Source organism: Chelonia mydas, chromosome 11, assembly GCF_015237465.2.
Source record: "Chelonia mydas isolate rCheMyd1 chromosome 11, rCheMyd1.pri.v2, whole genome shotgun sequence".
Lineage (NCBI taxonomy): Eukaryota > Metazoa > Chordata > Testudines > Cheloniidae > Chelonia > Chelonia mydas.
The window spans coordinates 59286880-59299602 of NC_051251.2; positions in this window are offsets into that span (position 1 = coordinate 59286880).

Consider the following 12723-nt stretch of genomic DNA (forward strand, 5'->3'; position numbering starts at 1 on the left):
AAATAACTTTTATTTTTCTTCCTTTGTGGTGGCATTCTATACTTTTATGGTTTCTGTTATGAAGGAGTAGAAAATAAATACAGTTAGATGTGTCTCAGCAGAAATATTTAATTCAGGTACTAAACATATTCTAAGAAGTTTATTAATGTATCTTGAAGTATATATTATTGCAATGCATTGTTTCTGCTTAATCATATATCAGCCACACAAGTGATCAAATTCTATATTTAGCTTAATATTTGTGGCCAGAGCCAGTCGGCACTGACCTTGCCAAAAATAATAACCAAAAAGATTTCCATAAATAATAACTGAAATTTACAGTTAGGCAAAGTAAGAAAAATGCTGATTGAGAACTTTAGAGTTTGATTTAAGGATATGCACTTTGTATATTTTGACATGTCATGTTGACAAGTTGTGTTTTAACAGTTATAAAGCTCTAACTTTTTGCATCTCCACACTATGTAATTAAGTAACTACTTTTGACCCCCTCCAGTTTCCCACAACTGTGAAAATTTAAATCAGTACAAATAAAAAAACGTAACCCCCCTCCCCCCAGCATGTACCAGGGCCAGATTCACCACAGCAGCACCTCCTGCTGGTTGGTTTGGGAATTAGCTCTTTCAGCAGTGCGCCTTCGCTAGTGGTGTCTCACCCAATGTTACTCTCGGTCTCCACCGTCCTCACAGTCGAACCCACGTCACTCCCGAACCACGGCATCCACTTCTAGACAACGCTCTCCAGCTATGCCCGCTCCACTGGCTCTCCCCCATTCTGGGGGACCGGCAGCTTCTGGTTCTACCACACGCCTCAGTGTCTCACTGCAGTCCTCAGCGTAGCCCCTTCCTCCAAGGGCAAACTGCAGTCTGGCTTAGCCACTCTCATCACTGGCAAGTGGGGGGAAAGGGGCAGGCCTGCCCACTACCCTGAACCCCAACCAGGGACCCTCTAGCGGCAGCCACTTACTGCCCTCTTCCAACTCTCCTCTGCTGCCTGCTTCCCTGGGCCACTTCCCCATAGCCTCAGCATCTTCTCTGCACCTTTGCATCAGGGCTCCAATCTGGCAGTCAGCAGCCTAGAGCTCTCCCAGCCCCTGCTGACCTTGCCCAGCCCTGATCACTTGGGGGGAGTGAGTGAGTGACACTCACTCACTCGACTCTGCTCCTCTCTACCCTGCAGCCTTCTTATAGGGCCCAGTCTGGCCCTGCTACTTTCAAGCCTCCACTTGATTAGCTCCCAATAACCCTTTCCATGATTGGCTGGGGCTCTGCGCAGCTTCTCTGGCTTCCTCTAACTCCTTCCACGCCAGAGTGGGGTAGCTGCCTCACTACACCCCATAATTATATGCAACAGTGAAAATTTAAATCCATAAAAATTGAAAAAAAATGCTTAAAAACAAACATTTATATTATCTGTCAAAATTATATTAAAAAAATCTACTTCTGCTAAGCCTAGCTAAAGGTTAGCAACACTTCCAAATACAATATGACAGCATATCAGTGCAGTGTTGTGTGGACTTTGTGATACTCAAGGCAAGTATCTTAAGCCACTTTAGACAAAGCAATGTATATATACACCTTCAGTTTAGTTATACCTGCATAATTATAGCAAAACCAAAAACTATGAAAAAAAAACCCTGCCTCATAGATCAGTCCTAATTCCTGTAAATCCTGTGCTTTTCTAATCAGCCTATTGCATCAAACAACAGTTGGTTTGAGCCGTATACACATCTGGTCTTGGCTTTACTAAAGCCTTCATAATAATCTCTAATAGAAACCATTTCTAGAAGCAAAATATGACTGCTGTTTGGACTGAATGAGATCTGAATAGGCTTGGCTCTTTAATTGCTTCTTTTATAATTAACAAAAGCTCAGTCATTAGTATTAGGTCAGGCAGGGTGAAGAGGGAGGGTTTCGTAAATATGAATACGTTTGTAAGACCCTCCTGTACTTCAGCTGATTTGTACAGATATAAATTCAAGCATGGACTAATGATTAAGTTTTGAACTTCTAAACCGAAGAGAACTAGGTCTGTGATTACTGATTTTTTATTTTATTTTAAAGGAAAGCATTTTAAGCCCTGATTTATCCAAGGTTTGTCAACAAGAATCTCCAAGATACACAGAACAGTGAGTACCAGTGCTGAAATGGAGGCCACATTTGTTGAGATGTTTTTGACCAGGACAAATGGAAGTTAGAAAGGAAGAAAATTCTAGTGTATAAGGGGGTTAGCAGTTGAAAGAGTAGCCACTTGCACTAACTACTTGTATCTGTGGAAGCTGCGAGAGAAGATAATACAGTAGCAACAGCTGCCCCTGAAATTATTTGTACACATGTTTGGTTTCAGAGATTCCAGTGAAGCTGGCTGGAGGTCATTGTGAGGGCTGATAAGGATGCAGACCAAATGCCAAAAAGAAGAGAGGACAAGGTCATAAGCCTTCCTGGTGAAAAAGCAGAGCATATTTAGCAGACAATGCTATTTTTAAAATTTGGGTAAGAGATTTGATCAGAGAAGAACAGAGTGGAAGTATGAATTCTAGAAGAGGGCAAAAGGTACCTGTTTAAATATGGCTTGGTCTTTCCTTAGGGGGATGTGGATATTGTCCATTTAATTTCAAAGTTGAAAACAGTGTTTTGGATTCCCACTGAAGATTATAAATACCAGATTTGTTTAATTTAAAGATTTTTCCATATAGAGGAGTTGAGTATTAGATGAAGAGAATTTTTTTAAAAATATTTTTTTTTCACACGACTGTAGCGCAGGCGAAAGGTACCAACCCGACAGCCCTAGAGACTGAAATCCTTTAATTATCCACAGAACATGCAGGGCAGTATAAGCTTCCACCCTACTGCCTTGCTAACGTGCCTCAACTCTTCCTGTCAGGAGCTGCCAGGCCAGCAGTGTCACCCAACAGCGAGAGTCAAGGGCCGTGCTGCCTAGCAGCTATAGTCCACAGTAGCATCACACAATGGCAAGAGTCATGGGCCCTTCTGCCGAGCGGCTATAATCCTGGGGACGGGAGTAGGGGAACCCAGGCCCACCCTACTTCATCAGGTTCTGACCCAGGGCCCTGCAAAGCAGACCATATGCTTGGCCTATGGTCTGGTACTCCTACTCACACTCCCCGGATCGCTTCCCACCCCTGTTCCCTGTACCTCCATCAGTGTCATGGCTCAGTCTTGGGATCCCTCTTGGCTTCCTCCCAGGTTCATCTCCGGAGCCCCTTCCCTTGATGACAGTGAGTCATTGCCTTCAGCTCCCGTGGTCGATGGGCTTCCAGCAGCTTGACCGGGAGGCTCGGCCCCAGTGACTTGGAGTCCTAGCAGCTACTCAGCAGGAGGCTGCTGCACCCAACCACTCTCCTCCTTGGTCAGCCCAGACTGAGCTGAGCTGCTCCCTTTTCATTGATCCCGCCGCTGGGAGCATGGTGGGGTGGCTTCCTGTGTCCAGAGCAGCTCCTTAACCTTTGCCTCACCAGTTGGGGTTGATATACTCTGTCATACTACCTAAGAGATGAAAGGATAATTCAGGCTCTGTCTTTTCAATCCTCAATCTCTCTGCAAAGAGATGACAATAATGCCCTGCCTACTGGGAACTTAATTGAGAATCACATATTTAATAGAGCCACCATTGAACAGCCATCGGATAATAGCAACTTTAATTCACTATGTGTCTGAACTAGAGTTAAACTGGGGACCTAGGAATCAGATTTTTTCTGATCAAACAGAAAGGCTCAGTAAATAGCCTTAGATTCAAAGGGCCAGATTCTCCACTGCCTTACAGCTTTTTATAGTCACCTAACCTTGTCCAAAGTGTGTGCAAAATGTCTGTAAAATGCTGCCATTCAGTAGCAGGTGCAAGGCAGTTGAGAATCAGGCCCCAAGAGACTACTTTTGCAGAAACTAGGTAAGAAAACTAATAGCCATCTTGGAATGGGGTACTCTGAATAACAAACATCACACGGGCTGCTTCCCTTTCCCACAACCTCCTTTTGGACAGACCAAAGGGGATATGTATCAAAATAAAAAAGACTTGAGGTAGTTTAAGCTTTCCTTTTCCTTCACACAAGGATGGTGATCAATTGTTCTGCATTTCCATCAAGGAAGAAGTAACAGCTTAGTTTGCAGCAATGGAGATTTAGGGTAGATATTTGAAAAAACATTCTAACTATAAGAATAGTTAAGCACTGGAGGAGGTTACCTAGGGAGGTTGTGTAATCCCTGTCATTGGAGTTTTTAAAGAACAGGTTAGACAAACATCTGTCAGAGATGGTCTAACTACACTTAATCCTGCTTGGTGAGGCAGGAGGGAATGGACAAGATAACCTCCTGAGGTGCCTTCCAATCCTGCATATCTGTCATTCTACACATGCATTGCATGCTATGATATAAAAAAGGAGAAAAGAAAAATGTAAATGCTGTTGATGATAGTGTCACGATGTGACTTTACTATCAAATATGTGACTGTCTCAAAGTAAAAAAATTAATCCACAGGTAGGCTATGTATTATATATTATACCTAGAGTTCCTGTGAAAGGCTGAGGATCATAATCAGAACTTCTGATTATCCCAGGAGAAGAAATCAACCCAGTCCTAATCGGGAACATCTGTAGTTGAGCTGATCAAAATATTTTATTCAGAACATTAAAAAAAAAAAGTGGATTATTTTTCAAGTCTAAACTTTTGCTAATTTTTTTTTAATTTTCAGTTTTGTCACAACTGAAAATTTCAGAATTTAAAATTTATAATATTTTGGTTTTCCCCCCTTTTCTGTTCCCTTGCCTTTTTTTTCTCTTTTGCCATTTAATGCGATAAAAAAAAGGATGTCTGGGTTTTATTTTTATTCACCTTTTATTTTTTTATTTTTCTACTCCGTAGCTTGTTAAAATTTCCTCAACTTCGGAAAAGTTAGAGTGGCAGTGTTACAGAGCTTCATTTTTCCTTTTGCCACTTTGTAATTTTTCCAAAATTGAGGAAATTTTGAAAAGGTACAGAACGGTAAAAAAATAAAAATTAAAAGTGGTGCTGGGGGAAAAAACCTACGTATCATTCATTTTATTACACTCGCTACAGATTAGAGCTGGTCAAAAAATGAAGGAAAAATGCCTCAAAATTTTTTGAAATTGTTTCCATTTCACAGGGTTTGAAATAGTACAAGTTTTTTTTATTTTTAATGTTTTTTCACAAAATATTCTTTTGAAAAAATCTGATTTTTTGACATGTATTTATTTATTTATTTAAAAATCTGTAGGGAGATCATGATTGTTTTCACTTTTTGAAAAGTGTTTGCTAAGGAAATCAGGGGGCATGTTTTCTGCGTCTATTACCGCAATGGTTCTCAACCAGGGATCAAGGGCCCCTTGATGGGGCTGCAAGCAGGTTTCAGGGGGTCCATCAGGCATGACTGGTGTTAGATTTGCTAGGGCCCAGGGCAAAAAAACAAAGCCCCACTGTGCAAGACGGCAGCCCAGGGCCCAGAGCCCTGCCTCCCGGGGCTGAAGCTGAAGCCTGAGCAACTTAGCTTCCTGCAGGGTGCCCTGTGGTGTGGGGCCCTGGGCAATTGCCCTGCTGGCTATCCCCTAACCCTAGCCCCAGCTTTTGTACGCAGCAAAATAGTTGTTGTGGCACAGCTGGGCCGTGGAGTTTTTATAGTATGTTGAGAACACCTGTATTACCAGACTCGCCAAGATTGTGCGTCTATTGCAAAGTTGCCATGAATGGATCCAGTCTTGTAACTTGGTGAGTGGGAGCAATGTAAAGATGTGATGCTTTTGTTTACTTAAAAAAAATCTAGATGGGTTTTGTGCAGCCTTTTTTACTAATAGCTGTGCGTTTTAATTTAAAAGCTTATTTTAAATAGCAAGTAGGGGAGGAAACTGCAGGGAGTCAGAGGACAGTGTGCTGGAAATGTCATTGGTAGATTTAAGTCCATCAGTTTTGGTCTGAAAGTGACCTTTGCACACCAGTGTTTCTCTTTTGTGACTCAAAGCTTATAGACCTCAGAAATTATGTAGAACTCCCTAAGGGAATGTGGGAGTAAAGGAAGTTATTGTGCCAACGAAACTGGCTGTGTGCCTGAGGGACCAACCACTAACTTCAACGGAGAATTAACTTTTCTGTCCTAATATAACTTTGTCAAAAAGGCTCGTTAAGAGGTGTTTGGTGAAAGGAAATATTTGTTTGGGGTTAAAAAATTATTTTAAAATATTTATATAGAATCCAGACAAACCCTGGGGATATAGTGAACTTCTCTTTCTCATTAAGGTAGAGTTATTTTGCTGGGATAGGAGGCTCTGACTCAGGTGAAAAAAGAATATCTGAAAATGTTACACAATAAATTTACAAAAAGAAAAGGAGTACTTGTGGCACCTTAGAGACTAACCAATTTATTTGAGCATGAGCTTTCGTGAGCTACAGCTCACTTGGCTGTAGCTCACGAAAGCTCATGCTCAAATAAATTGGTTAGTCTCTAAGGTGCCACAAGTACTCCTTTTCTTTTTGCGAATACAGACTAACACGGCTGTTACTCTGAAACCTGACAATAAATTTAATGATTCAGGTAAAAATGTACAGAATAAAAATCCTACCGATACAGGGTAGTTTTATGACTCATTGCACTCCTGCAACTAAATCTCAGAAGGCACTTGTAGGCTGCCTGAGCAATCTAAATTGTTAAAGAGAAACATTTGTTATTGATTCTTTGCAGTTTCCAGAGCAGAAAAAGATTAAGATGTATCATTTCCTGAAAAGTAGTAGCGAGTAGCATCTAAATATGGGTTTAGGCCTTGAAACTCTACCACTGTCCTGGCAGTCTCCTCTGGCTTAGAGAGGACAAAGACAGAATGTGTGAATTAGTCATTTTATACCATCATTAAATTAAACTCCTAGTGGGAACTCAGGAAGGGCAAAAATTCAGATTTGATAATGACTTCTATATGTGCTGAGAGTTGCATGGAATTTAGGAATAACTTTATAACCGCTTCCAGGAATGTAATTTAGGAAACATATAACAGCTTCCTTCTAACCACAAAAACTCAGAGTTTTGTTCCTGTGTTATCTAGAACAGATCATCTAATTTGCTTTGTACAGTACAAAACGGAGTGTTTAACTTACGTTACTTTGATAGGTATTAGTGGCCTCAGTGTTTACTGTACCCAAGATAGAAATGCTGAGCAGGCATTGCTCAAAGCTGCATCTTTCCTTTGAAAGGGATGTCTCCAACTAAGGTCTGTCCTTCATTATAATGTTTGTGATGGCAGTGAACTCTATAGCTTAAAGACACTTCCATTCTAAACGCTCTTTTCACTTGCTCTTGCCTTTTGAAAATTTTTTGCTTTGAGACGGAATCTGCACACACCTTTTCTCAGTTCAAAGGTGAACTATTGTGAGAAGTTTGAGCAATATCTATTCACTGAAGACAGATGTTCTCTCTCTTTTTAAAAGTGATGGTCCAAATAGCAATGAGGTTTCTATATAAGGGAACACTAAAGGCTGAGAGATAAATTGTGGCTGAACTTTCAGTGATCACATAGTGTGGGGATGGAATAATGACAGAGGTGATTGGCCACTAAAAAAAGGCTCTTCTCTTGAGAGAGTGCAGGGGCTGCTGCTGGATTGCTTCCCCAGGAGGTTAATTGCCAAAAAGAAGGTGGTAAGAGGTCTGGAGTAGACAGAATCATGGCTCTGCCCCCACCATCCACCAGGACTAACTAGCCATACAATGGGGAGTATACTGCACTCTTCACAGGAGTGGAGCAAATTTACCCCCGGACCAGTGTGACTGGAGAGCTGAGGAAAATGCCTCTTGGTACTCCCTCTGAGGCAGTTCAGAACGACACCACTCCTTTCCATGGGCTGTGCCTAACAAGCACAATTTAGCCCTTGAGAGGTCAGTTCTGTTGAATCCAGTATCTCTGAGGATCCTAGAGCACTGGTGACTGGACAGATTCCAGCAGTGAAATGTGCTTCTTTGACGCATCTAACAGCAAAGACTTTGAGACCTGCATTCAGGAAAATATGGTAAATACTGGTTTTCCACATCAGAAGAAAAGAATCTACAATGTGTGCCAGTTTACATAGGATACACCTAGGTGGGGCAGTTTTCCCACGCCAAAGCTTGGTGCCTCTTTCCTTGGAATTTAGATTCCTTTCAGTGGCTTTGAAATAAGATGGGTAGCTGAGGGTCATAGAGCCTAGTAATACTCAGGATATCTTGAGACATGTTTAAAGGAATTACTAGTTTAGCTTCAAAATATGTAAAGTAAAAAGTCATTTAAAGTAGTATTTAACCACTGAATTTGGTAATATTACTAAAGAACCTGTGCTGTGACAGACTCGTGACCCCCATCCCTTCCTTGGGAAATAGCTCCTATAAGACATGTGATTGGCAATTGGCAATCCCTGAACTCCATGTCAAGTTGAAAGCACAACATGACTGCACATGCACGCACATTTCTTCTTATTGACCTATTTTCTCAGCCTCAAATCAAATGCAAGTCTATGAAGGTTAATAATGTGGTTGGTTTGTTCTCAAAGTGTAATTTTTTTTCTGAGCCATTCGATTAGCTTTCTTCTATAACTTGTGTGTTGATTATATCAATATTATTATGTCTAATTGTCCAAGCACAGTTACAGAACAAAAAGAAAGGGTAGCTTTGGAAAATCAACATGCCTTTTCACTGGGAACCAGCTGGTGTGGATAGTGATTTTTAAAAAAAGTAATGTAACAATAGCAGGATTCTATCAATTATATGCTTAGTTCTAGTTCTAACAGTACCACAGCGAATGCGAAAATATGATAGTTGACAAGAATGAAAATATGAAAGTGATCGTGATAATGACATACCCCTTTTGTTCACAATGAGAAGGTGAATTCTGACATGACTCATTATATTTCTATTTCTGACAAGGTTATTGTTGGACTTAATAAGTAAGTGTTATTTCCAATAACAAACACCCTCTGGTAAATCTCCCACTTAATATTATGATGAGTAAGCCAAGAGTTTCATGCAAACACTAAGGATATGTTTACTCTGGAAAAACAGACCTGTGGTATGGCCGTGGCTGGCTTAGGTCAGTTGACTCAGGCTTGCAGGGCTTAGGTTGTGGGGCTAAAAATTGCTGTGTAGGCATTCAGGGTCAGGCTGGACATCGAGATCTGGGACCCCCACCCCTTCCAGGGTCCCAGAGCTCAGGCTACAGCTGAATGTCTACATAGCAATTTTACAGCTCTGCAGCCCCAGCCCCATGAGCTCAAGTCAGCTGACCTGGGCCAGCCATGGGAGTTTAATTGCTGTGTAGATGTACCTTAAGGGACTTTCCCACAGGACTCATTGAAGATGGGAGGTGCTTCTCAGAGGTACAATGAAAGAACAAATAAAGGAGGGCATGGGCAGCAAGTGAACTGCCAGCTGGGGGAGGCTAGCCCACAACCCCACCCCTTCTGCCTGAAGCCCCACCCCTTCCATGTCCCTTCTGCCCCCGCTGAAGCCCAAAGTCCCCTCCAGCAACCCCCACCCCAGGCTACTGCCCCCACCCCCAGAGTGCCCCCAGCCTTCCCCCCCAGCCCTGGAGTGGGTGGCGCGGTCCGAGCCTGGGCCACCCCACAGGGAGAGTGTAACCGTGCCAAGTGGAAAGGGGGGGGCCTGGGGGCAAAGTGTGGGCAGGGCCACGCCTGGCTGTTTGGGGAGGCACAGCCTTCCCCAGCCTATGATACACGCCACCCATGAAGAAGGGCTAAAGTTACCATGAACTAAGCTGTATACTCTCCCAGACTAGACAGTGCCTGCTATGAGCCACGTTGGCAGTTTGTACATCACATGTGAAGTATCACACAGCATGAAACCTGAAGATGACAATTTAAATGTCAGCATTGTTAACTATTTCACGGCTAATAATCTTAAGATCAGAAACATCCAGCTAATGTGCTTAACCCACAGTCCTCAACTTCTTCTTCCGCTTCCCTGGACAACAAAGCTGCTATCCAGCTAACATCTCCAGTTTTGACCCTAACAATCTCTAGCATGCGGTTATACGTTGTTGGTACAAAAATATTTGGCATATTGAAAATGTGGGGACAGCATAAAATAAATTGAATTTAATATCAAAATAAACAACACGGGCTATTGTAATTACTGTATAATTAATTTTCATATTGAATGACTTCAAAACCTTTTTTAAACAAAGCAGTTACAGAATTTCCAGTTTGACATAGCAGAGTGCCACAGAATCTTCCTGCTGAGTTTAGGTTCAGCTTGCTAGGGATTATATAAAGCCTTGACCCTACTTCATGGTCTATATAGGAGGAGAATGATTCTGGAAACACTTATTAATTAATAGTTGCAAAATGTTTTTTTTTAATACCTGACACCTGATGCACTCTGGTATATTTCAAAGGCAAAAAATATGCTCTTCAGAAGTATTTTGTAGAGTCCAAGGGACAAAATAGGCACAGATAGTTTAACTGTACCAAGAGACAAGGTGAACTCCATCAGAGGCAGGGAAATCACCCCATGACTTCTTTAAACTTGATGGTAGAATTTTAAGAGTGGTCATGTGGGAGCCTGGTCTCGTATATCATTGCCATGAGGTTTTGTTGGCTTTGGACTTTGGCAGGGTAGCCAGGATTGCTTGTGGGTGGTTCTTTTCCTTTGTGAGTTCCAGACTTATTTTATAGAGGCGCTGTGAGGATAAATTAATTAATGTGGGTGATGTCTTATATATAACAGGGATGAGTGCCATATGAAAGCCTATATAAATAACTAAAATAATTCAATAAATATGTTGTAGTGACCTCTACATGGGGCTACTTACTTTCCTGCATTCTGCTGAAGCTTCCATCTGTTTGCTCAGCAGAGTTGGCTGAATGGAGTACATTACACTAGTATTCAGTATATTGTACTGCTTCCATTTCATTCACTGGCAGCAATTCAGGATGTTAATAATGATCTGTAAAGTCCTATAAGGTACTAGGTTTGGGTCCTAGCTACCAGAGATCACTTCTTGCAATGCAGCATCAGAGCAGTTGAGATCAGTTCACCAAGAGTTCCTAGATCAGGTAGTCGTAGGATATTTTCAGTGGAGGGCCCTGAACTCTCGAATTCACTTCCCCCACTTGATCCGATAGAGTCCAAGCTGAAGTTTCAGGTTATGTTTCACACCCCATTATTTACTGAAGTTTTTACTGACGGGCTCAGATGGGGAATATTTATTTTGATGAGAGACCATCTATTCAGGTGGTCTTTATTACATTGTTTCGTATTGTTTTAACATGTTTATGTGTCAAACAACTTTGAGGAATGCATTTTTAAATAAAAAATGAATAAAATAAGACTTTAGCCTTATTATTATCCTCTTTCACCAGTATTTATGATAACATTATGAGAATACTCTGACCAAGCTGATGGGCAGCCAAGTATAATTTATAACTTACTTTAAAGTGTTGATTTATCAGCCTCACAAAAGCTCTATCATAAAAGGAGTTCTTCTTCAAGTGCTTGCTCATGTCGATTCCATTCTAGGTGTGTGTGCTCCCACGTGCACAGTTATCGGAGATTTTTGCCTTAGCTGTATCTGTAGGGTTGGCTGTGGTGCCCTCTGGAGTGCCGCGCTCATGTTTCGATATATCAGGCACTGCCGGCCCTACACCCTCTCAGTTCCTTTGTACCAGCCATGACGGTTGGCCGGAGCGCCTTCCGCTTGCCTAGTAAGTGGATAGCAGTTCTTCCTGCTCTTCATTTCTCAGTGCTCTGTAAATAGTTTATTTACAGTTAGCTAATAAGTAGTTGTTAAGTAGTGTAGTTAGGGAGTTAGAGTCCCAGCGGGGACTTTGTCCCGGGTGGGGCATGCCCCGGTCTCTGGGTTTTAAGCCCTGTTATGCCTGCAACAGGTCTAAGCCTGTGAGTGACCCCTATAGCAGCTGCCTGAAGTGCTTGGGGAAATCACACATGAAAGACAAGTGTCGGATTTGTAAAAACTTTCGTCCGAGAACCCAGAAGGAGCATGATATTCGTTTGAGGGCTCTCCTCATGGAGGCTGCGCGCCGCCCGGCACAGGACTACAGTCTCAGCAGGACTATAGGCCCAGCACCTCGGCCTCAGTTTGTAGTGCACCCCTGGCACCGGACTCAGTCTGGCACCGCTCCCCCTTGCCCATTCCCAAGAAGCAGTCAAAAAAGTGGTACTCCCTAGCACCAAGCAAAAAGGGTCAAGCGATATCGGACAAAGGACCTAGTTCAGGCCACCTGCCCACCCCAGAGCCACATGGGGGTTTCTCTCTGATTGGATCCACTAGTCCCTCCAGGGATCCACCACTGACTCCCGGGAGTGGCACAAGACCCAAACTCACTATTGGGCTACTGTCTTCCCAGGCCCTCCCGGTGACCAGGGAGCAGAAAGCCCCTCCAGCACCACCATCACCGTGCATGGCATTGGATCTGGCAAAGGCTCCCTACGAGGGCAAGCCTGCATAAGAGTCCCCCAGAGGGCTAGCAAACACCATCAGTCCCTGGAGCTGAGGCAGAATTCCCTGTGTCCATGACTGAGATCTCTGTCTCTGCAGCAGAGTCTCTGGTTGGCAGACCTAGATCACCGGCACTGCGTTCGTGGTCTCCGTCAATTTAAACATAGGTGGCTCAGAAGGAGACATCGGTCACCATAGGCCTGGCACCAATTGTCCTCCGTCCACCAACTTCACGGCGCAGATCCTCATCTCCCAGACTCCATGAATG